Genomic DNA, 21,861 nt, shown 5'->3' with positions numbered 1-21,861 from the left:
CTGACACTACTCCTCAGTTCAGGGGCTAGTTTAAGTCTTGGGAAGGGCAGGGGTAGGATTGGAAGAGCGGGGGGGAGGGGCCCAGGTATGGAGTCTGTGTTCTTTGTCTGCCCTAGGGCCCACTAGCTGCACTCCCGGCGGGAGAGATCAGCTGTGAGACGCAGGGAAAGAGCCCACCTCCCGGTTTCTGTGTTCTCTGTTCCGCCCTGGGATCCCATGCGTGTTTGGAACTGCGGGTGCCACCACAGTTTTCGCTGCTTTCGCTGCCACCGCCGCCGCCGCCGGCCAAGATTCCGCTGCGGGCCTGCGACTTTTCACTGGCCTCCCTGCCTTCCTTCCCCTGCTCGCCCAATTAGAACACCTTCAAGTAATCCTTCCATGAGTCTCTTAGCTGTTCTGTGTGATGAGCAAAGAGTTCTTTGATGGGTTATAGGTCCCGTTTGTAATAAGATCCGGAGGAGAACTCAGAAAGTGCACCCCACTGCCGCCATTCCTATGACGTCCTGTTTCTTCTTTTATTACAGTGTATATTTCAGTTCTGGATTTTTATTGAGTGGTTACCCTTAAGTTTATGTAAAAGAAAGTTTGATATTTAGAGTATTCCATTTTCTTCAGCACGCTTACTTTCTCCATTTCCATATTGTGGTTCAGGCCTTTACTCTCCCCCTTTTTATGTCTTGGTTGCCACAAATTTACCCTGTTGATGGTAGTCGAATAGCCTCCTTTTGTATTTCTTGTAGTGCAGGTCGTGTATTAGAAAAGTCCCTCAGCTTCCGTATGTCTGGAAAGGTCTTTATTCCTCCTTCATATTTAAACTATACCTTTGCTGGATATATTATTCTTGGCTCATAATTTCTCTCTTTCAATAGTTTGAATATTTGATTCCATGCCCTCCTGGCTTGTAGAGTTTCTGCTGAAAAATCTGATGATATTCTAATGGGCTTTCCTTTGTAGGTTACCGTCTTCTTTTCCCTGGCTGCCTTGAGGATTCTTTCTTTGTCGTTGATTTAGACAGCTTCAATACAATGTGCCTTGGAGAACACCTGTTGTGATTGAGGTAGTTAGGTGTTCTATTTGCTTCTTGGATTCGAGGATCCAGTTCTGTCCACAAGTTTGGGAAGTTCTCATCAACAATTTGTTTGAATATACTCTCTGTTCCCTTGTCTCTTTCTTCTCCTTCTGGTATGCCCATTATTCTTATATTGCTCTTTCTGATGGACTCAGAAAGTTGTTGTAGAGTTCTTTCATTTCTTTTAAGTCTCAAGTCTCTTTCTTCTTCCATCTGTGTAATTTCCAGGTTTCTGTCTTCGATGTCACTGATTCTTTCCTCCATCTGGTCAACTCTACTACCTAAGCTGGTTATTTCATTCTTAATTTCTTCTATTGAGTTCTTAATCTCCAGAAATTCTATTTGGTTCTTTTTTAAAATTTCAATCTTTTTTGTAAAATGCTCATGTTGTTCTTTGATTGCATTTCTGAGTTCATTAAACTGCCTTTCTGTGTTTTCTTGCATCTCATTGAGTTTTTTCAGAACTGCTATCTTGAATTCTCTGTCGTTTAAGTCACATATTTCCACGTGTTGAAGTTCGTTTTCTGGAGACTTTTCACTTTCTTTCTGAGCTGTCTTGTTGCCTTGGTTATTCATGGCAGTTACTGATTTATTATTTCTCTTCCTAGACATCTAGAGAAGTGGCCTCTGCAACAGGTTGATAAGAAGAGGTCTTTTGTTTTCCAGTACTTGTTGGTAGAATGTTTTATATTCTTTATGACTGCAGCCTTTTATTTCTCTCACACGGTAGTGCTATGTTTTCTCTGCACTATTTCAGCTTCTCACAGAATGGGGGGATTCCCTGGGAGATGGGCTTCTTGTCTGTTAATAGTTCACTTGGGTCACACGGCGCAGTGTCCGTGTGGGTATGTGGAGAGCTTTTGAAGTTCCAAAGCTCTTCCTGCACCAGATTCAGAACCCGTATATTTCAGCAGTTCTGTTTACTCCTGCAGGGAACCACCCAGATAGGTGGGGCCAGGGGCTGGGTGAGTTGTGAGAGGTGGCCCAGAGCAATGTCCGCCACCACCACCACTTCCGGGCCTGCTTGCACAGCTCCCTCCCGTCTGCCGAAAGTAGTGGGACTGCGAATATGTGTCTGCGGTCCACAGTTCTCAGAACAGCAGATATTCTGTTCTTTTATCTGACACTGCTACTCTTCGGCTTCTGGCACCAGCCAGGTGGGGGCGGGGCGAGCTCTGGGAGGGTTGGGAGGGGGCGGTTAAGCTCACTGCCTAAGGCTTCCGTTCTCTGCTCTGCAGTGAGGGCTTAAACCACCGTTTTCAGCCTTCTTCCCTCAGTCTTTGGTCTGCCGTCTCTGCCATGAGCGTTGGGTTCAGCTGTGTTATATGCTGCCCCGTCAGCACTGTGGGCCATGAGCGGAGCCCTAGCAGTTCGAGTTCTTCCCTCTCCCGTAGCTGCGGTAGTTCCGGGTGCAGAGAGCTCGGAGCACTGAGCTAGGTCTGCATCCTGCGCCCGCCTGCGCGGCTCCCTCTCCGCACTTCTCCCTTCCCTCCTGCCCCGCTCTCACGATTTTCCCACCTTTCAGTGAATTCAGTAGTGGGCCTCTTCGTCTTGCCTGTCTGCTGTGCAGGGAGTCCTTTGTGGAGTTATTGTTGTTCAATTAGTTGTAAATTCCAGGGGAGCTTTACAGGGGCTCACCTCTCGCCGCCATTTTCATGACATCCAATTTTTTTTTCTTTTTTAATTAAAATTTATTGTGGTGACAATGGTTGTTAAAATTGCAAAGGTTTCAAGTGTGCAATTCGGTAATACATTATCTATGTATTACATTGTGTGTTCATCACCCAGAGTCAGTAGTCCTTTTTCTTCAGCATGCATTGTATCTCCATTCCCCTTCACAAATTCAGATCTTTTACTCATTCTTCTTTTATGTTTTTGTTGTCAGAAATTATCTCTATTCATACTGTGAGTTGATTTCTTAGTTGCAGTAGCAAGTTATCTTTTCCTTCTCTATTTTTACATTTTTATCTCCTTTACTCTTTATGTTATGTTTAAGTGTATAGTACCCTAATCTTTGTAGGGTTGCCATTTCCTGCATATGTCTGTGTATTAGTAATCTTCCTCGTGGTTTTGTATCCTTTGACTTTTTGTTTCAGGTGAAATAGCCTCTTTCAGTTTTTCCTATAATGCAGGCCTTGTGGTAGAAAATTCCCTCAGCTTCTGTAAGTCTGGAAACATCTTTATTTCTCCTTCATATCTAAAGGATATATTTGCTGGATATATTATTCTTGGCTGGTAATTTTTCTCTTTCGATAGTTTGAATATTTGATTCTATTCTCTCCTGGCTTGTAGAGTTTATGCTGAAAAATATGATGACAGTCTAATGGGTTTTCCTTTATAGTTTACTGTCTTCTTTTCCCTGGATGTTTTAAGAATTTTTTTGGGGAGTTATTAATTTTTGACAGATTCAATACAATGTGCCTTGGAGAAGGCCTGTTTCTATTGATGTAGTTAGGTGTTCTGTCTGGTTCTTGGATTCAAGGATCCAGTTCTTTTCATATTTTCAGGAAGTTCTCATGGACAATTTGTTTGAGGACTCTCTGTTCCCTTCTCCCTTTCTTTTCTTTCTGGTATACCCATTATTGTTATGTTGCTGTTTCTGATGGAGTCAGATAGTTCTTGTGAAGTTCTTTCATTTCTTTTAACTCTCAAGTGTCTCCTTCTTCCATCTGTATCATTTCCACATTTCTATCTTTGATATCCATCTGGTTAGCTTTACTTCATAAGTTTGCTATTTCATTCTTCATCTCTTTTGCTGAGTTTTTCATCTCCAGAATTTGTATTTATTTCTTTTTTAAAATTTCAGTCTTTTTGGTAATATATTCATTTTGTTTGTTGATTTTATTTCTGAGTTGATTAAACTGCCTATCTGCATTTTCTTGCATATCGTTGAATTTTTGCAGAACTGCAATCTAGAATTCCCTGTTATTTAAGTCACAGTTAAGTCACAGATTTCCGTGTTTTAAGTTAATTTTATGGAGATTTTTTATTTTCTTTTTGAGCTGCCTTGTTACCTTGGTTGTTCATGGCAATTAAGCAATTAATATTTCTCTTCCTGGCCATCTACAGGAATGGATTCTGCAGCAGGTTTATATGAAGAGGTCTTTTTTTACTTTCCAGTAGGTGGCGCTGGAGTACTTTATTTTTTCTTGTTTTCTGGATTGTCATTTGATGGGATGTTTCCAGGGAGGTGAGCTTTTCTGATACCATCTCCTTGGTCTCAAGGCACCACCGGCATGGGAGAGTACAGTGGGTAATGGGGTTCTTAGTCTCTGAAATCCCAGAGCTGCACCTGCTGCTGGATGCAGAGCTGTGTGCCTCGGATGATCTGGGTGCCCCTGCAGGGATCTGCCCAGAAAGGTAGGGGCAGGGTGAGCTGGAGAGGCAACATGTGTGTTTGTGGCTCTGAGCAATGGTGACTTCTAGCCCACAATTGTCTCACCCCTACAGCTCCTTCCCTGTCAACAGAATTAGCTGCTGCTCTGGAACTGTGTCTGCAGTTCTCAGGACTATAGATATTCTGCACTTTAATCTGACACTGTTACAGTTTCTTCTGGGTCCTGCTGTTTAACCCTGGGAGTGTGGGGGAAGGCGAGCTCTGAGAGGGTGGGAGGTGATCACCAGGCTTCTTGTCTTTGTTTCTGTGTGGCAATGAGTGCTTAAACCACAATTCTCACCCTTCTTTATTGAGTCTTTGCCCCAAGATTACTGTCCTAATTGCTGTGTTCAGCTGTATTATATGCCGATCCCTTAGGCAGGATTGTGGGCCACAGAAAGTGCACCTGCAATCTCAATCCTTTCCTCTCCTGCGACCTCCATGAGCTCTGGGGTGCATCCTGTGTCCCACATCTCTGCACTTCCCACTTCTCTCCTTTTTTGTTTGCCCTGATTCATCCACCTTCAGATGTTTCAATACACAGACCTCTCAGAAGTGCCTGTGTTGCGTAGGGTATCCTTTGTTGAATTATAGTTGTTTAAAATGTTTAACTTCCGGGGGAGATTTCAAAGAGCACCCCTTATGCCACCATGTTTGTGACATTGCCAAGTGCTTCTAAGGCAGCTTTTCCAAACCAGATAATTTAATTATCCATTTACAGAAAGCAAAGAGCAAGCCACCTTAGTAACTGGAAATGTGCTTGTTTGATGCTATGTGGGGGCTGACATTATCCCCCTGAATATTTAGGAAGCTCATCTTGTTCCTGAGGTTTAATTCTCCTTCTTAAAATTTCTCTGCAACTCTGCCACCCCCACCCCCATTCCCACACACAGACATACTTCCAATCCTTCATATTCCATTAGCTCTTTGCGGCTTAATTTAAGTCTCATCATCTCCAGGGACTCTTCCCCAATTAGGGAACCTGCATTGTTTTTAATCCTCTCCTACAGCACCTATTGTTGGCAACACACAATTTAACATTTGCTTATTATACTGTCTGAGGGCTTTATTCATGTCTTATACTTCTTCTCCTAGTGATTGCTTTATTCATTCATCTATTCAACAAACATTTATTGAGTACTTACTATGTTAGGTACTGTGCTAGGCACTGGTGCTTCAAAGATAATAATTAAGGCATGGTCCCTGCCTTAAAGAGTGCCCAATCTAGTAGGGAAGATAAATAAACAAACATATAAATGCAATAATGTATTATAGGTGCTGTGGTAAAATCAAAACAGAGTACAGGGAAAAGCACAAAGGAAGTAGTAAGGATCAGTTCTACTTGCAGGAAGCAGGAGAGCATAAAGGAGGTGATGATTGATTGAGCTTAGTTTTAAAAGTTTAGTCCGTATTTATTTTGCAGAGAAGAAGTATAGTCCAAGCAGTAACAGTGTCAAAAGAATAGTCATACAGGCTTGAAAAAATCTGAAACATTAGAAAAACTGTGAGTGGTTTGGTATGGCTAGAAGGGAGTTGGGTGGAGGTGGGTAGAACTGGGGAAGTGTTAAAGACCAGATTATGGAGGGCCTTGTCAAGTTCAGGACATTAAATTTTAGGCTGCAGGCAATGGTGAGCCAGTGTAGAATTTCTGATGGAGGAGATACATAATCCATTATTGATTGCAAAAGATTACTCTGATAGATGGCATGGAGGATGAGTAGGCAGTTGAGGTAATGAGGGACTTTTGAAGTGAGTACCATGGCAATAGCAGCTGAGAGGAAGCACAGATTTTAGATATGTTAGGGAATAAAAATGATAGGACTTTGTAATCAATTGGCTAAGAAAGTCCAGAACAGGAAGAAGTCTAGAATAACTCTCAGGTTTGTGGTTTGGACCACTGAGTGGGTGGTAGTGCCACTCACTAATGTAGGAAACACAGAACAAGAAGGAAGCCCACTCCCTCATAGCCCTCCTACCCTCATTCTTGCAATCCCATGTGGGTCTACAGTAGGTGCTCAAAGATGGATGATATGTATTTAATTTTACTCTATTAAGAGAGGGGAGAAGGTCTTGCCTTTTCTTTGTGTCCTGCCTTAGCTTATATAACATGCTTCCTGCAGTGCAAGGGAATCTTAGCTTCATGGCCTCTTAGTTGCTGCTGCTTTATGACTCTTCTCTCTGCTGCTATGATCTGTTTTTTTGTTTTTTTGTTTTTTTTTTTTTTTTTTTATTTTTTAATTTATTGGGGTGACAATTGTTAGTAGAATTACATAGATTTCAGTTATGCAATTCTGAATCACATCATCCATAAATCACACTGTGTGTTCACCACCCAGAGTCAGCTCCCCTTCCATCACCGTACATTTGATCCCCCTCACCCTCATCCCCCACCCCCCAACCCCCTTACGCTCTGGTAACCACCAAATTACGTTCCCCAGATTAATTTTCAAACCCCGTGGCCATCCTGTGGTCACCGACTGCCCTCCAATCCCCTCACCCTTTCTTTGTCTCTGGTGCAGGTTCTGGACTCAATACTCAGTTTGCCTTTCTTCTTAGTACTATATAACTCTGTTCCTTGTCTATACATATGATTTAATAATAGTAATCTCTCACATTTAAACAGTGATTTGAAGTTTACAAGGCAAGTTCAGATATAATTTGTCTCCTTTGATCCCTATTACTCTACTGTGAAGTAGACAGTGAAATAGATTACATTGTCCCTATTTCATAAATAAAGGGATTTTGGCACTGGTGATGTTACCTGTCAAAGATCAGAGATCTAGTAGTGGCATAACTGGGACTCTAATTGCCTCCCTATTCGTTGTACTTTAATTGTGCAATCTTGATCCTTGACTTGCTCTCTGGTACTCATGTGCTTCCAGACTTTTCCTGTCCTGTCTAATTTCTACCCTCTGCCATGTTCTCATCTCGGTTGCTTATCTGTGTCTCAAGGCCCCTGTGACCTTGTGCTTCCAATTACTGCCCATGCTTTGATCTATACCTTGCCCTGTATATCCATATCTGTTTTGGCTTTCCCAGTCTGAGCATCTTGCCCTGTCTGTGTAATCTTTGTACTCATAGTCCCCTGGCAATGACACAACAGGACTTTCAGATGAATTTGTGGCACTAAAACTTTTCTTCACAAGAATATAGAAGACTGTCAGTATGTTGGGAAGAAACTTGACTTGAAGAAACACTGGCCTTTGGACTAACTTATTTGCACAATATTTAATTTATGGATATGAACAGTGAAAGAAGACATAATGAGCAAGGCAAGTTTTACAACATAGAGCCTGCTTCCTTTCCAACACAGATCTCATTTAAGGTTCTCAGTGGGCTACATTGCATGAGCCTCAGTCTCCCTATGAGCACATGAATCTCCTGACTCAAATATTTGGCACTGATAATTTTGGACCATTTTTTTTTTTATTTATATAGTAGTAGCAAACAGCTTTCGATACTGGTGCTTTCAATTATTGGTGCTTTCTTTTCAAAACTGAAATGGTTTAATGGGTGGCGCTGTGTACATGAATCTCTGTTGATCCAGTGGGAGCCAGGATTGCTTAAGCTTCCTTAGCACATCAGCATTTTATAGGTAAGTGGCAAGTACTTGTGAAATACCTATTGCATAACAAGGATGTTATAAACAGACTCCTTGCTCTTGAGCCTGCCATCTAGTTGGGAAGAGAAGCCTTATACTTTGTTTACCATAACTGAGCAGCACACAACACAATTATAAATCCATGCTAAAACGGTTGAGACAGAAACAAGACATGGGCCAGGCTACTTAAAGAAGCTTCCTAAAAGAGATGATATTTGATCTGGGCCTTAGAAAATGGGTAAGATTTGGATTGCAGAGTGCATGAGAGTTGGTGTTAGTGCTGATGTTCTAGGATGGCAGAATGACATGACAGGAACCCTATATTTCTTTTACAAAGAGTGTTTCTCAGATGACAAGTTCAGAAGGGGGCCTGTTAAAGCAGTCTTTTTTTGTTTGTTTGTTTTAACAGTGCCAAACCCTGCACTCTAAGTTCCCCAATTCTATAGTTTGGTTATTTTGCAACATAATTTTAGGCTCTGGTATGAACTTAGCTGAGGCGATTCCTTTCCAAAGTCAGGGTCCACTCCAGGTGAAAACTGAATTTGTATTTTTGAGATAATTGTTCTAAGAAGGCTGTGCTGCTAAAATACAGGCAAGAATAGAAAAGTTAAAATTGTGTACTCCTGAGATGCAATTTTCACTGTTCTTTCTTGGCAAAAATGACACTGCGACTGGGGAGTCTTCTCAGAGTGACAGTTCTGTGTGGGCTGAAACCCCAGTTTGATCATGAGGGGGCAGGAGATGGAAATTTTTCTCTTCTCCGTGATGTGTTCAGAAGCTGGCAGCTGTTATTGGGGGCATGGTGTATTCCTTGTTTCTTAGTTGAACATTATTGAGCAAACAGCATCTGAAACATGTTTTTGCAAGTGGGGCAGAGGGCACGATGTGCTGAACATGGGAAATAATAATTTGTTAGAACAGATTTGTTGGAGCTGTGGTCTGCAGAAATGTTGCATCCAATATTAAACCCAATTATCTCACCTAGTGTTCCACATTTTAAGATTTCCCTACATGCTAGGTAGATTAAGGCAAGATATTCCATCTCTCAATTTGAGGGAGAAGAATATTAAACAAAAATGGACTGAGATAGTTGCCCCTTGGCCAACTGTGCATGTGGCAAAATATGTCTAACGCCACACCTTCCTATTTGTTTTCCCTCTTGCCTCTTTGTATTCTCCCCAGGGGAATCTAGAATCCCTCTCTGTTAAGTCTATACTGAGACCTCAGTGGTAACTTGCAGGGAGAGCAGAGTATGCTTGGGATGCAGGGGTAGTCGCAGGACTGCCTCATCTAAAGGGTTGCATCTCAAGAAGAGTAAGCAGCCATCCAAGCATGATGTCCTGAGGATGTAACAAATTATTTTTTAAATTGGGCCATTATCTGTGCCCAAGGACAGGAAATGAGAGACTCATTAGTAGGAATCTGGGCTTCTCCTGGGGGCCTACTGCTGAATAGACATGGTACAGACTATGAAGAATAGGAAAGACTATGAAAGTGGAAATTAAGAAAAACATTCTCAAGGACTTGTTTAAGATGGATTCAATAAATTAGTATCTACAGGGTAAAAAAAAAAGTAGCCAACATTTATTGAGCCCCTGTGATATGCTAAGTATTTTATATAAAGTATTCACCTAATTCTCATGATAGGCCTATGAAGTAGGTAGTTTTATTATGATAAAATGAGGTAAAGTTGCCCAGGGTCATAGAGCTGGTAAGTGATTGAACTAGAATTGATTGATTGATATAAGTTTTTTTAGTTTCAGGTGTACAAAACACTGTAATAGTTAGACATTTACACCCCTCACAAAGTGATAACCCCCCAATCTATGACCCACATAACATCGAATACAGCTGTTATAATTCAATTCACTATATTCCATATGTTGTACTGCACCTCCCATTAATATATATATATATATATATATTATATTTATATTGCTGTTGCTATTATTTAATTTTTTTATTTTTATTAAAGTTTATTGGGGTAACAATTGTTCGTAAAGTTACATAGGTTTCAGGTGTACAATTTTGTAATACATCGCCTATGTATCACATTGTGTGTTCATCACCCAGAGTCAGTTCTCCTTCCATCACCATATATTTGATCCCTTTTGCCTTCATCTACCACCCTCCTCCCCCTTTACCCTCTGGTAACCATTAAATTATTGTCTGTGTCTATGATTTTTTGTATAGTTGTTTGTCTTGTTCCTTTATTGTTTTCAGTTCTATATACCACATATCAGTGAAATCATATCGTTCTTGACCTTTTCCATCTGACTTATTTTGTTTAGTGTAATAATTTTAAGATCCATCCATGTTGTCACAAGTGGCACTATTTCATTTTTCCTTATGGCAGAATAGTATTCCATTGTGTACATCTGCCACACCTTCTTTATCCAATCATCTATTGAAGAACACTTTGGTTGTTTCCATGTCTTGGACACCATAAATAAAGCTACAGTGAACATCAGAGCACATATATCTTTACCGATAAATGTTTTCAGATTTTTTGGGTAGATACCCAGGAGATGGATTGCTGGTTCATATGGTAATTTTATGCTTAACTTGTTGAGGAACCTCCAGACTGCCTTCAATAGCAAGTACCAATCAGCATCCCCACCAACAGTGTATGAGGGTTCCTTTTTCTCCACAGCCACTCCAACACTTGTTATTATTTATCTTGATGATGATAGCCATTCTAACTGGTATGAGGTGATATTGCATTGTGGTGTTTATTTGCATTTCTCTGATGATTAGTGATGTTGAGCACTTTTTCATATGTGTATTGGCCATTTGTATGTCCTCTGGGGAAATGTCTATTCAGGTCCTCTGTCCATTTTTCAATTGGATTGTTTGTTCTGTTGTTGTTGTTGCGATGTATGAGTTCCTTATACATTTTGGATATTTGCCCCTTATCAGAGCATTGTTTGCAAAAATCTTCTCCAATTCTGTTGGATGCCTCTTTATTTTGTCGATGGTTTATTTTACTGTGCAGAAGCTTTTTAGTTTGATATAGTCCCATTCATTTATTTTACCTTTTACTTCCCTTGCCTTTGAAGTCAAATTCATAAAATACTCTTTGAACCCAAGGTCCATATGTTTAGTACCTATGCTTTCTTCTATGCAGTTTATTGTTTCAGGTCTTATGTTTAGGTCTTTGATCCATTTTGAGTTAATTTTGGTACATGATAACAGATAGTAGGCCAGTGTCATTCTTTTCCACTTGGTTTTCCAATTCTCCCAGCACCATTTATTGAAGAGGCTGCCTTTCCTTCATTGTAGGTTTTTTGCTTCTTTGTCAAAAATTATCTGTCCATATTTATGTGGGTTTATTTCTGGGTTATCAATTCTATTCCATTAGTCTGTGTGACTGTTTTTCTGCCAATACCATACTGTTTTGGCTATTGTTGTGCTGTAGTACAAGCTGAAGTCAGGAAGTGTGATACCTCCAACATTGTTCTTTTTTCTTAGGATAGCTTTGGCTATTCAGGATCTTTTGTGATTCCATACAAATCTGATGATTTTTTGTTCTATTGCTTTAATAAATGCCATTGGGATTTTGATGAGGATTGCAATAAATTTGTGTATTGTTTTGGGTAATATGGCCATTTTAACTATGTTGATTCTTCCAATCCATGAACATGAAATGTCTTTCCATTTCTTTGTATCTTCTTCAATTTCTTTTAAAAATATCTTATAGTTTTCAGTGTATAGGTCTTTCACATCCCTGGTTAAGTTTATTCCTAGGTATTTTGTTCTTTTTGCTGCAATTGCAAAAGGAATTTTTTTTTTCTTTTTTTGAAATTTCAGTTAGCCTATAGGAATGCAATGGACTTATCTAAGTCGATTTTTTAGCTAGCAACGTTACTGTATTTGTTGATTGTTTCTCCTAGCTTTCTGATGGAATCCTCAAGGTTTTGTATATATATAGCATCATGTCATCTGCAAAGAGTGAGAATTTAACTTCTTCATTCTTAGTTCTGATGCCTTTTATTTCTTTCTCTTGCCTGATTTCTCTAACTAGGAGTTCCAATGCTATGTTTAAAAGGAGAGGTGATAGTGGACAGCCCTGTTGTGTTCCTGAACGTAGAGCAAAGGACTTCAGTTTTTCACCATTAATTTTGATATTAGCTGACAGTTTGTTATATATGTCCTTTATATGTTAAGGTATTTTCCTTCTATACACATTTTATTCTGTATTTTAATCATAAATGGAGGTTGTATCCTGTCAAATGCTTTTCTGCATTTATTGATATAATCATGATTTTTGTCCTTTATTTTCTTTATGTCGTGCATCACATTGATCAATATGCATATATATGTTGAGCTATCCTTGTGCACCTGGGATGAAACCCACTTGATTGGGAGGTATAATTTCTTTAGTTCATTGTTGTATGTGATTTGCTAGAATTTTGTTCAGAATTTTTAATCTATTCATTGAGATACTGGTCTGTAATTTCCTTTTTTATGTTATCCTTACCAGGTTTTGGTATCAGGGTAATGTTGACCTCATAAAATGAGTTAGGGCATATTGTTTCTTCAGTTTTTTGGAAGAGTTTGCGTAGGACAGGTATTAGATCCTCTTTGAAAGTTTGGTAGAATTCACTAGTGAAGACTTCTGGTCCTGGACTTTTGCTTTTGGGAAGGTTTTGGATGACTGATTCAATTTCCTTGCTGTTGATCTTTCTATTTAGATTTTCCAGTTCTTTGTGATTCAGCCTATGAAGGCCATATGTTTCTAAGGACTTGTCCATTTCTTCTAGGTTATTGAATTTTGTAGTGGATTGTCTTTCATAGTATTCTTGGATGATCCTTTGTATTTCTGTGGCATCCATGGTAATTTCCCCTCTTTCATTTTTGATTTTGTTTGTTTGTGTCATTTCTCTTTTTAAATTAGTGAGTGTAGCCAAGATTTTGTCAATTGTATTAATCTTTTCAAAGAACCAGCCCTTTGTTGCATTTCATTTACTTCTGCTCTGATATTTATTATTTCCTTCCTTCTGCTGACTATGGGTTTCATTTGTTGTTTTTTGTTTAGCTCTTTAAAGTGTAGTGGTAGGTTGTTTATCTGGGGTTTTTCTTGTTTGTTGAGATAGACCTATAATGGTATAAATTTACCTCTTATCACTGCTTTTGCTGCATCGCAATGATTTTGATAATGTATTTTCATTCTTATTTTTTTGTAAGTATATTTTTATCTCTCCTATTATTTCTTCTTTGACCCAGTCTTTTATTAAAAGCATATTCTTTAATCTCCACATATTTGTGGTTTTTCCTGCTTTCTGTTTGCAGTTGGTATCCAATTTCAAAGCCTGTGATCAGAGAATATGCTTCGTATGATTTAAATATTCTTAAATTTGCTGAGGTTAGTTTTTTGTCCCAATATATGGTCTATCCTTGAGAATGTTCCATATACACTAGAAAAGAATGTATTGCCTGTATTGTGCTAGGATGAAGTGGTCTATAAATGTCAATTATGTCCATTTCATCTATTGTTTCATTTAGAGCTGATATTTATTTATTTATTTCTGTTTGGATGATCTATCCATAGCTGTCAATGATGTATTTGTGTCCTCTACTATAGTTGTGTTTTGCTCAATTTCTCCCTTTAGTTCTGTTAGTAATTGCTTTGTATACTTTGGTGTACCCTGATTGAGAGCATATATATTTGTAAGTGTTGTTTTCTTGTTGTATTGTCCCCTGTATCATTATGAAATGTCCATCTTTATCTCTTGTTACCTTTTTTATACTGAAATCTGTTTCATACGATGTAAGTATGAATACACCTGATTTTCTCTGGATATCATTGCTTCTAGTATCGATTTCCACCATTTCACTTAGAGTCCATATCTGTCCTTGGAACTGAGATGTATCTTTTTTTTTAAATTTTTTTTTAAAATTTATTTTTAATTTATTGGGGTGACAATTGTTAGTAGAATTACATAGATTTCAGGTGTGCAATTCTGTATCACATCATCCATAAGTCACACTGTGTGTTCACCACCCAGAGTCAGCTCCCCTTCCATCACCGTACATTTGATCCCCCTCACCCTCATCCCCCACCCCCCAACCCCCTTACCCTCTGGTAACCACCAAATTACGTTCCCCAGATTAATTTTCAAACCCCGTGGCCATCCTGTGGTCACCGACTGCCCTCCAATCCCCTCACCCTCCCCCCCACCCCCCACCCCCACCGCCCATCTAGCAACCCTCAGTTTTTCCTCATTGTCTCCCAAACTGTTTCTGATTAGTTCATTCACTTATTCTTTTCTTTAGAATCCGCAAATAAGTGAGATCATATGGTACTTATCTTTCTCTGTCTGACTTATTTCACTTAACATAATGTTCTCTAGATCCATCCATGTTGTTGCAAATGGTAAGATTTCTTTCTTTCTTATGGCTGCATAATACTCCATTGTATAAATGTACCACAGTTTCTTAATCCAGTCATCTACCGATGGGCATTTTGGTTGTTTCCATGTCTTAGCTATTGTGTATAGTGCTGCAATAAACATAGGAGTGCATAGAGATTTTTGAATTGAAGTTCTGGATTTCTCCGGATAGATACCTAGGAGTGGAATTACTGGATCATAAGGTAGTTCCATTTTCAGAATTTTGAGATACCTCCATACTGTTTTCCATAGCGGCTGCACGAGTCTGCAATCCCACCAACAGTGCACAAGCGTTCCCTTTTCTCCACATCCGCGCCAGCACTTGTTGTTTGTTGATTTATTGATGATAGCCATTCAGACTGGGGTGAGGTAGTATCTCATTGTGGTTTTTATTTGCATTTCTCTGATGGTTAGTGAGGTTGAGCATTTCTTCATATGTCTGTTTACCATCTGTATGTCCTTTTCAGAAAAATGTCTCTTCAAGTCCTCTGCCCATTTTTTAATTGGATCGTTTGTTTTTTTGGAGTTGGGTTGAGTAAGTTTTCCATAGATTTGTGATATTAATCCCTTACAGATATATCATTGGCAAATATCTTTTCCCATTCAGTAGGATCCCTTCTTGTTTTATTGATGGTTTCCTTTGCTGTGAAAAAACTTTTTAGTTTGATATAATCCCACATGTTTATTTTTTCTCTTAGTTCCCTCGAGCGAGGGTGTATATCAGTAAAAATCTTACTCCGGGTAATGTCTGAGAAGTTTCCTCCTATATTTTCTTCTAGGTATTTTATGGTTTCAGATCTTACATTTAAGTCTTTAAGCCATTTTGAATTTATTTATTTATTTATTATTTTTTTTCCATTAAGCTTAATGGTCCTTCAGAGAAATTGATTTTTTTTTTTAAATTTATTTTTAATTTATTGGGGTGACAATTGTTAGTAGAATTACATAGATTTCAGTTGTGCAATTCTGTATCACATCATCCATAAATCACACTGTGTGTTCACCACCCAGAGTCAGCTCCCCTTCCAACACCATACATTTGATCCCCCTCACCCTCATCCCCCACCCCCCAACCCCTTTACCTTCTGGTAACCACCAAATTACGTTCCCCAGATTAATATTCAAACCCCGTGGCCTTCCAGTGGTCACCGACTGCCCTCCCATCCCCTCACCCTCCCCCCCAACCCCCACCCCTCCCGCCCATCTAGCAACCCTCAGTTTTTCCTCATTGTCTCCAAAACTGTTTCTGATTAGTTCATTCACTTATTCTTTTTTTTTTTTTTTTTTTTTCTTTTTTTTTTTTTTATTTTTTAATTTATTGGGGTGACAATTGTTAGTAGAATTACATAGATTTCAGTTATGCAATTCTGAATCACATCATCCATAAATCACACTGTGTGTTCACCACCCAGAGTCAGCTCCCCTTCCATCACCGTACATTTGATCCCCCTCACCCTCATCCCCCACCCCCCAACCCCCTTACGCTCTGGTAACCACCAAATTACGTTCCCCAGATTAATTTTCAAACCCCGTGGCCATCCTGTGGTCACCGACTGCCCTCCAATCCCCTCACCCTCCCCCCCACCCCCCACTCCCCCCGCCCATCTAGCAACCCTCAGTTTTTCCTCATTGTCTCCCAAACAGTTTCTGATTAGTTCATTCACTTATTCTTTTCTTTAGAATCCGCAAATAAGTGAGATCATATGGAACTTATCTTTCTCTGTCTGACTTATTTCACTTAACATAATGTTCTCTAGATCCATCCATGTTGTTGCAAATGGTAAGATTTCTTTCTTCCTTATGGCTGCATAATACTCCATTGTATAAATGTACCACAGTTTCTTAATCCAGTCATCTACCGATGGGCATTTTGGTTGTTTCCATGTCTTAGCTATTGTGTATAGTGCTGCAATAAACATAGGAGTGCATAGAGATTTTTGAATTGAAGTTCTGGATTTCTCCGGATAGATACCTAGGAGTGGAATTACTGGATCATAAGGTAGTTCCATTTTCAGAATTTTGAGATACCTCCATACTGTTTTCCATAGCGGCTGCACCAGTCTGCAATCCCACCAACAGTGCACAAGCGTTCCCTTTTCTCCACATCCGCGCCAGCACTTGTTGTTTGTTGATTTATTGATGATAGCCATTCTGACTGGGGTGAGGTGGTATCTCATTGTGGTTTTTATTTGCATTTCTCTGATGGTTAGTGAGGTTGAGCATTTCTTCATATGTCTGTTTGCCATCTGTATGTCCTTTTCAGAAAAATGTCTCTTCAAGTCCTCTGCCCATTTTTTAATTGGATCGTTTGTTTTTTTGGAGTTGGGTTGAGTAAGTTTTCCATAGATTTGTGATATTAATCCCTTATCAGATATATCACTGGCAAATATCTTTTCCCATTTAGTAGGATCCCTTCTTGTTTTATTGATGGTTTCCTTTGCTGTGAAAAAACTTTTTAGTTTGATATAATCCCACATGTTTATTCTTTCTCTTAGTTCGCTCGCGCGAGGGTGTATATCAGTAAAAATCTTACTCCGGGTAATGTCTGAGAAGTTTCTTCCTATATTTTCTTCTAGGTATTTTATGGTTTCAGACCTTACATTTAAGTCTTTAAGCCATTTTGAATTTATTTTTGTATATGGTGTAAGGAGGTGGTCCAACTTCATTTTTTTGCATGTGTCTGTCCAGGTTTCCCAGCACCATTTATTGAATAGACTGTCATTACTCCATCGTACATTCTTGCTTCCATTGTCGTAGATTAAATGGCCATATAGGCGTGGATTTATTTCTGGACTCTCTATTCTGTTCCATTGATCTATGTGTCTGTTTTTATGCCAGTACCATGCTGTTTTGATTACTGTAGCCTTGTAGTATAATTTGAAGTCAGGTATTGTTATACCTCCCACTTTGTTCTTATTTCTCAAGATTGCCTTTGCTATTCGGGGTCTTTTATGGTCCCATATAAATTTTAGGATTATATGTTCTATTTCTGTGAAAAACGACGTTGGCAGTTTGATAGGAATTGCATTGAATATGTATATTGCCTTAGGCAGTATGGACATTTTAACTATATTAATTCTTCCTATCCATGAACATGATATGTGTTTCCATCTATTTATATCTTCCTTCATACCTTTCTTCAGTGTCTTATAATTTTCTGAGTATAGATCTTTTACTTCTTTGGTTAAATTTATTCCCAGGTATTTTATAGTCTTTGGAGCGATTGTAAATGGGATTGTTTTTTAATTTCTCCTTCTGATGTTTTATTATTGGTATATACAAATGCAACTGATTTCTGAATATTAATTTTGTATCCTGCCACTTTACTAAATTCATCTATCAGCTCTAATAGCTTCTTGGTGGAGTCTTTAGGGTTCTCTATATATAGTATCATATCATCTGCATACAATGATAACTTTACTTCCTCCTTACCAATCTGGATGCCTTTTATTTCTTTTTCTTGTCTGATTGCTGTGGCAAGAACTTCCAGAACTATGTTGAATAGAAGCGGAGATAGTGGGCATCCTTGCCTTGTTCCTGATCTTAGGGGGAATGGTTTTAGCTTTTCCCCATTGAGTATGATGTTAGCTGTGGGTTTGTCATATATGGCCTTTATTATGTTGAGATAAGATCCCTCTATTCCCACTTTCTTAAGGGTTTTTATCATAAATGGCTGTTGGATTTTATCAAATGCTTTTTCTGCATCTATTGGTATGATCATGTGATTTTTATTTTTCATTTTGTTAATGTAGTATATCACATTAATAGATTTGTGGATGTTGAACCACCCCTGCATACCAGGGATGAATCCCACTTGATCGTGGTGAATGATCTTTTTAATGTATTGCTGAATTCTGTTTGCTAATATTTTGTTGAGGATTTTTGCATCTATGTTCATTAAAGATATCGGCCTGTAGTTTTCTTTTTTTGTGGTGTCTTTGTCTGATTTTGGGATCAGGGTGATAGTGGCTTCGTAAAAAGTGTTTGGGAGTCTTCCCTCCTTCTGGATTTTTTGGAAGAGCTTGAGGAGAATTGGTGATAATTCTTTTTTGAACGCTTTGTAAAATTCACCTGTAAAGCCATCTGGTCCAGGGCTTTTGTTTGTTGGGAGACTGTTGATTACTGATTCAATTTCCGTGGGGGTAATCAGTCTATTCAGGTTTTCTGTTTCTTCTTGAGTTAGCCTTGGAAGGTTGTACGCCTCTAGAAAATTGTCCATTTCTTCCAAATTGTCAAATTTGTTGGCATATAGTTGCTCATAGTAACTTCTTAAAACTCTTTGTATTTCTGCAGTGTCCGTTGTCACTTCTCCTCTTTCATTTTTTTTAATTAATTAATTAATTAATTAATTAATTAATTTATTTAATTTATTGGGGTGACAATTGTTAGTAAAATTACATAGATTTCAGGTGTGCAATTCTGTATCACATCATCCATAAATCACACTGTGTGTTCACCACCCAGAGTCAGCTCCCCTTCCATCAGCATACATTTGATCCCCCTCACCCTCATCCTTCCCCCAACCCCCTAAACCTCTGGTAACCACCAAATTACGTTCCCCAGATTAATTTTCAAACCCGTGGCCATCCTGTGGTCACCAACTGCCCTCCAATCTCCTCACCCTCCCCCTACCCCCCACCCCTCCCGCCCATCTAGCAACCCTCAGTTTTTCCTCTTTGTCTCCAAAACTGTTTCTGATTAGTTCATTCACTTATTCTTTTCTTTAGAATCCGCAAATAAATAAGATCATATGGTACTTATCTTTCTCTGTCTGACTTATTTCGCTTAACATAATGTTCTCTATCCTCTTTCATTTCTGATATTATTAATTTGGGTCCTCTCTCTCCTTTTTTAAATGAGTCTGGCTAAAGGTTTGTCGATTTTGTTTATCTTCTCTAAGAACCAACTCTTGGATTCATTGATCTTTTGTATTGTTTTTCTGGTTTCCGTTTCATTTATTTCTGCTCTGATCTTTATTATCGCCTTCCTTGTGCTCCCTTTGGGCTTATTTTGCTGTTCTTTTTCCAAATACCTTAAATGTGAAGATAAACTGTTGATTAGTGCTGTTTCTTGTTTCTTTAGGTAGGCCTGCAAAGCTATGAATTTCCCTCTTAGGCCTGCTTTCGCGGCATCCCATAGATTTTGGGTCGTCGTGTTTTCATTTTCGTTTGTCTCGAGATATCTTTTGATTTCTTCCTTGATCTCCTGCTTGACCCATTCATTATATAGTAATAAGTTATTCAGCCTCCATGAATTGGTGTGTCTTCCAGTTTTTTTCCTGTAGTTCATTTCTAATTTCATAGCATTGTGATCAGAGAAGACAATTGGTATGATTTCAATTTTCTTAAATTTATCAAGACTTGTTTTGTGGCCTAACATATGGTCTATCTTGGAAAATGTTCCATGTGCGCTTGAGAAAAACTTGTATTTTGCAGCATCGGGGTGAAATGTTCTGAAAATATGGATTAAATCCAAGTGGTCCAATGTATCATTTAAGGGTGTTGTTTCCATATTGATTTTCTGTCTGGAAGACCTGTCCCTTGTTGTCATGGGTGTGTTGAAGTCCCCTACTATAATAGTGTTACTGTTGATCTCTGTCTTTATGTCAGTCAGTACCTGTTTTAAATATTTAGGTGCTCCTATGTTGGGTGCATAGATGTTTACTAGGGTTATGTCTTTTGTCGGATCGATCTCTTTATTATTATATAGTGCCCATCTTTATCTTTTAGTATGTTCTTCATTTTAAAGTCTATTTTGTCAGATATAAGTATTGCAACTCCAGCTATTTTCTCGTTTCCATTTGAATGAAATATCTTACTCCAACCCTTCACTTTCAGCCTGTGTGTGTCTTTTGTTCTCAGGTGAGTCTCTTGTATACAGCATATACAAGGGTCATGCTTTCTTATCCACTAAGCCACCCTATGTCTCTTGATTGGAGCATTTAATCCATTTACATTTAAAGTGATTATTGATAGGTACATAGTTATTGCCATTTTTAAATTTGTAGTTAGGTTGTTTTGATCTTTCTTCTATTTACAGAAGCCTTTTAGTATTTCTTGCAATGCTGGCTTGGTGGTAATAAATTCCTTTAGCTTATTTTTTTCTGGAATGCTCTTTATCTCTCCATCAACTTTAAATGATAGCCTTGCTGGATAAAGCAATCTAGGTTGTAGGCCTTTGTTTTCCATCACTTTGAGTATCTCCTGCCACTCCCTGCTGGCCTTCAATGTTTCTGTAGAAAAATCATTTGATAGTCTTATGGGAGTTCCCTTGTATGTAACCCTCTGTCTTTCTCTTGCTGCTTTTAAGATTCTCACTTTGTCTTTAAGCTTTGCCATTTTAACTATAATGTGTCTTGGTGTGGACCTGTTTGGATTAATCCTGGTTGGAACTCTCTGCACTTCCTGGACTTGTATGTTGGTTTCCTTCATCAGGTTGGGGAAGTTTTCAGACATTATTACTTCAAATATATTCACAATCCCTTGCTTCCTCTCTTCACCTTCTGGTATTCCTATGATGCGCATGTTGTTGCGCTTGATGTTATCCCAGAGGTCTCTTAGGCCATCCTCATTGTTTTTTATTCTTTTTTCTTTCTGTTGTTCAGTTTGGGTGATCTCTGCTACCTTGTCTTCTAAGTCGCTGATTCTATCCTCTGCTTCATCTAGCCTGCTGGTAATTCCTTCAAGTGAGTTCTTAATTTCGGTAATTGTGTTCTTTAGTTCTAACTGGTTGTTCGTTATGATTTCTACATCCTTCTTTATGTCTTGTCTAAGCTCGTTCATTATGATTTCTGCATCCTTCTTTATGTCTTCTCTAAGCTCCTTAAACATTCTTGTCACCAGTGTTCTGAACTTTGTCTCTGAAAGGTTGGTTACCTCTGCTTCATTTGGTTCATTGTGGAGGCTTCTTCTGTTCTTTTATTTGGGACGTGTATCTTTGTTTCCCCATTCTGGCTGACTGTGTTTATTTTGATATATTAGGTAGATCCCCTAGAGTTTTTAGTTTTTGCTAGGTTATCTTATATAGTATGTGTCCTTTATATTTGACTCGCACCGCGTCGTCCTCCTCTGCGTGTGCTCCTAAGGTGACTCTTGTGTTGTGTACACTGCCCCATTCATGAAGATCTTTAATTGCTTTTTGCTTGTAAGTAGGTGGGGTTAACTCCTGCGCTGACCCGTTGTGAGGCTTGGCTCTGCCCCCCGCAGGGCGCTCTGCTGCGTGAGGTTTGACCACCCTAATGTGGTTTGGCCTCTATGGGCTCCAGTGCCTGCAGAGAGCCCCCTCTGGGTGTGTGACCTGCAGTTCAAACCTGGCAGCCCTCCGGTTTGGTCTGGAGTTGGCCCCTGGATATGCTGAGTCCCGTGCCTCTCAAGCTGGGCCCCGGCAGGGCAGTTTCAGAACAAAGCAAATCACCAAGCACAAC

The sequence above is a fragment of the Rhinolophus ferrumequinum genome, chromosome X (genome assembly GCF_004115265.2).
Source record: "Rhinolophus ferrumequinum isolate MPI-CBG mRhiFer1 chromosome X, mRhiFer1_v1.p, whole genome shotgun sequence".
NCBI lineage: Eukaryota > Metazoa > Chordata > Mammalia > Chiroptera > Rhinolophidae > Rhinolophus > Rhinolophus ferrumequinum.
This window is presented reverse-complemented; position numbering follows the sequence as displayed.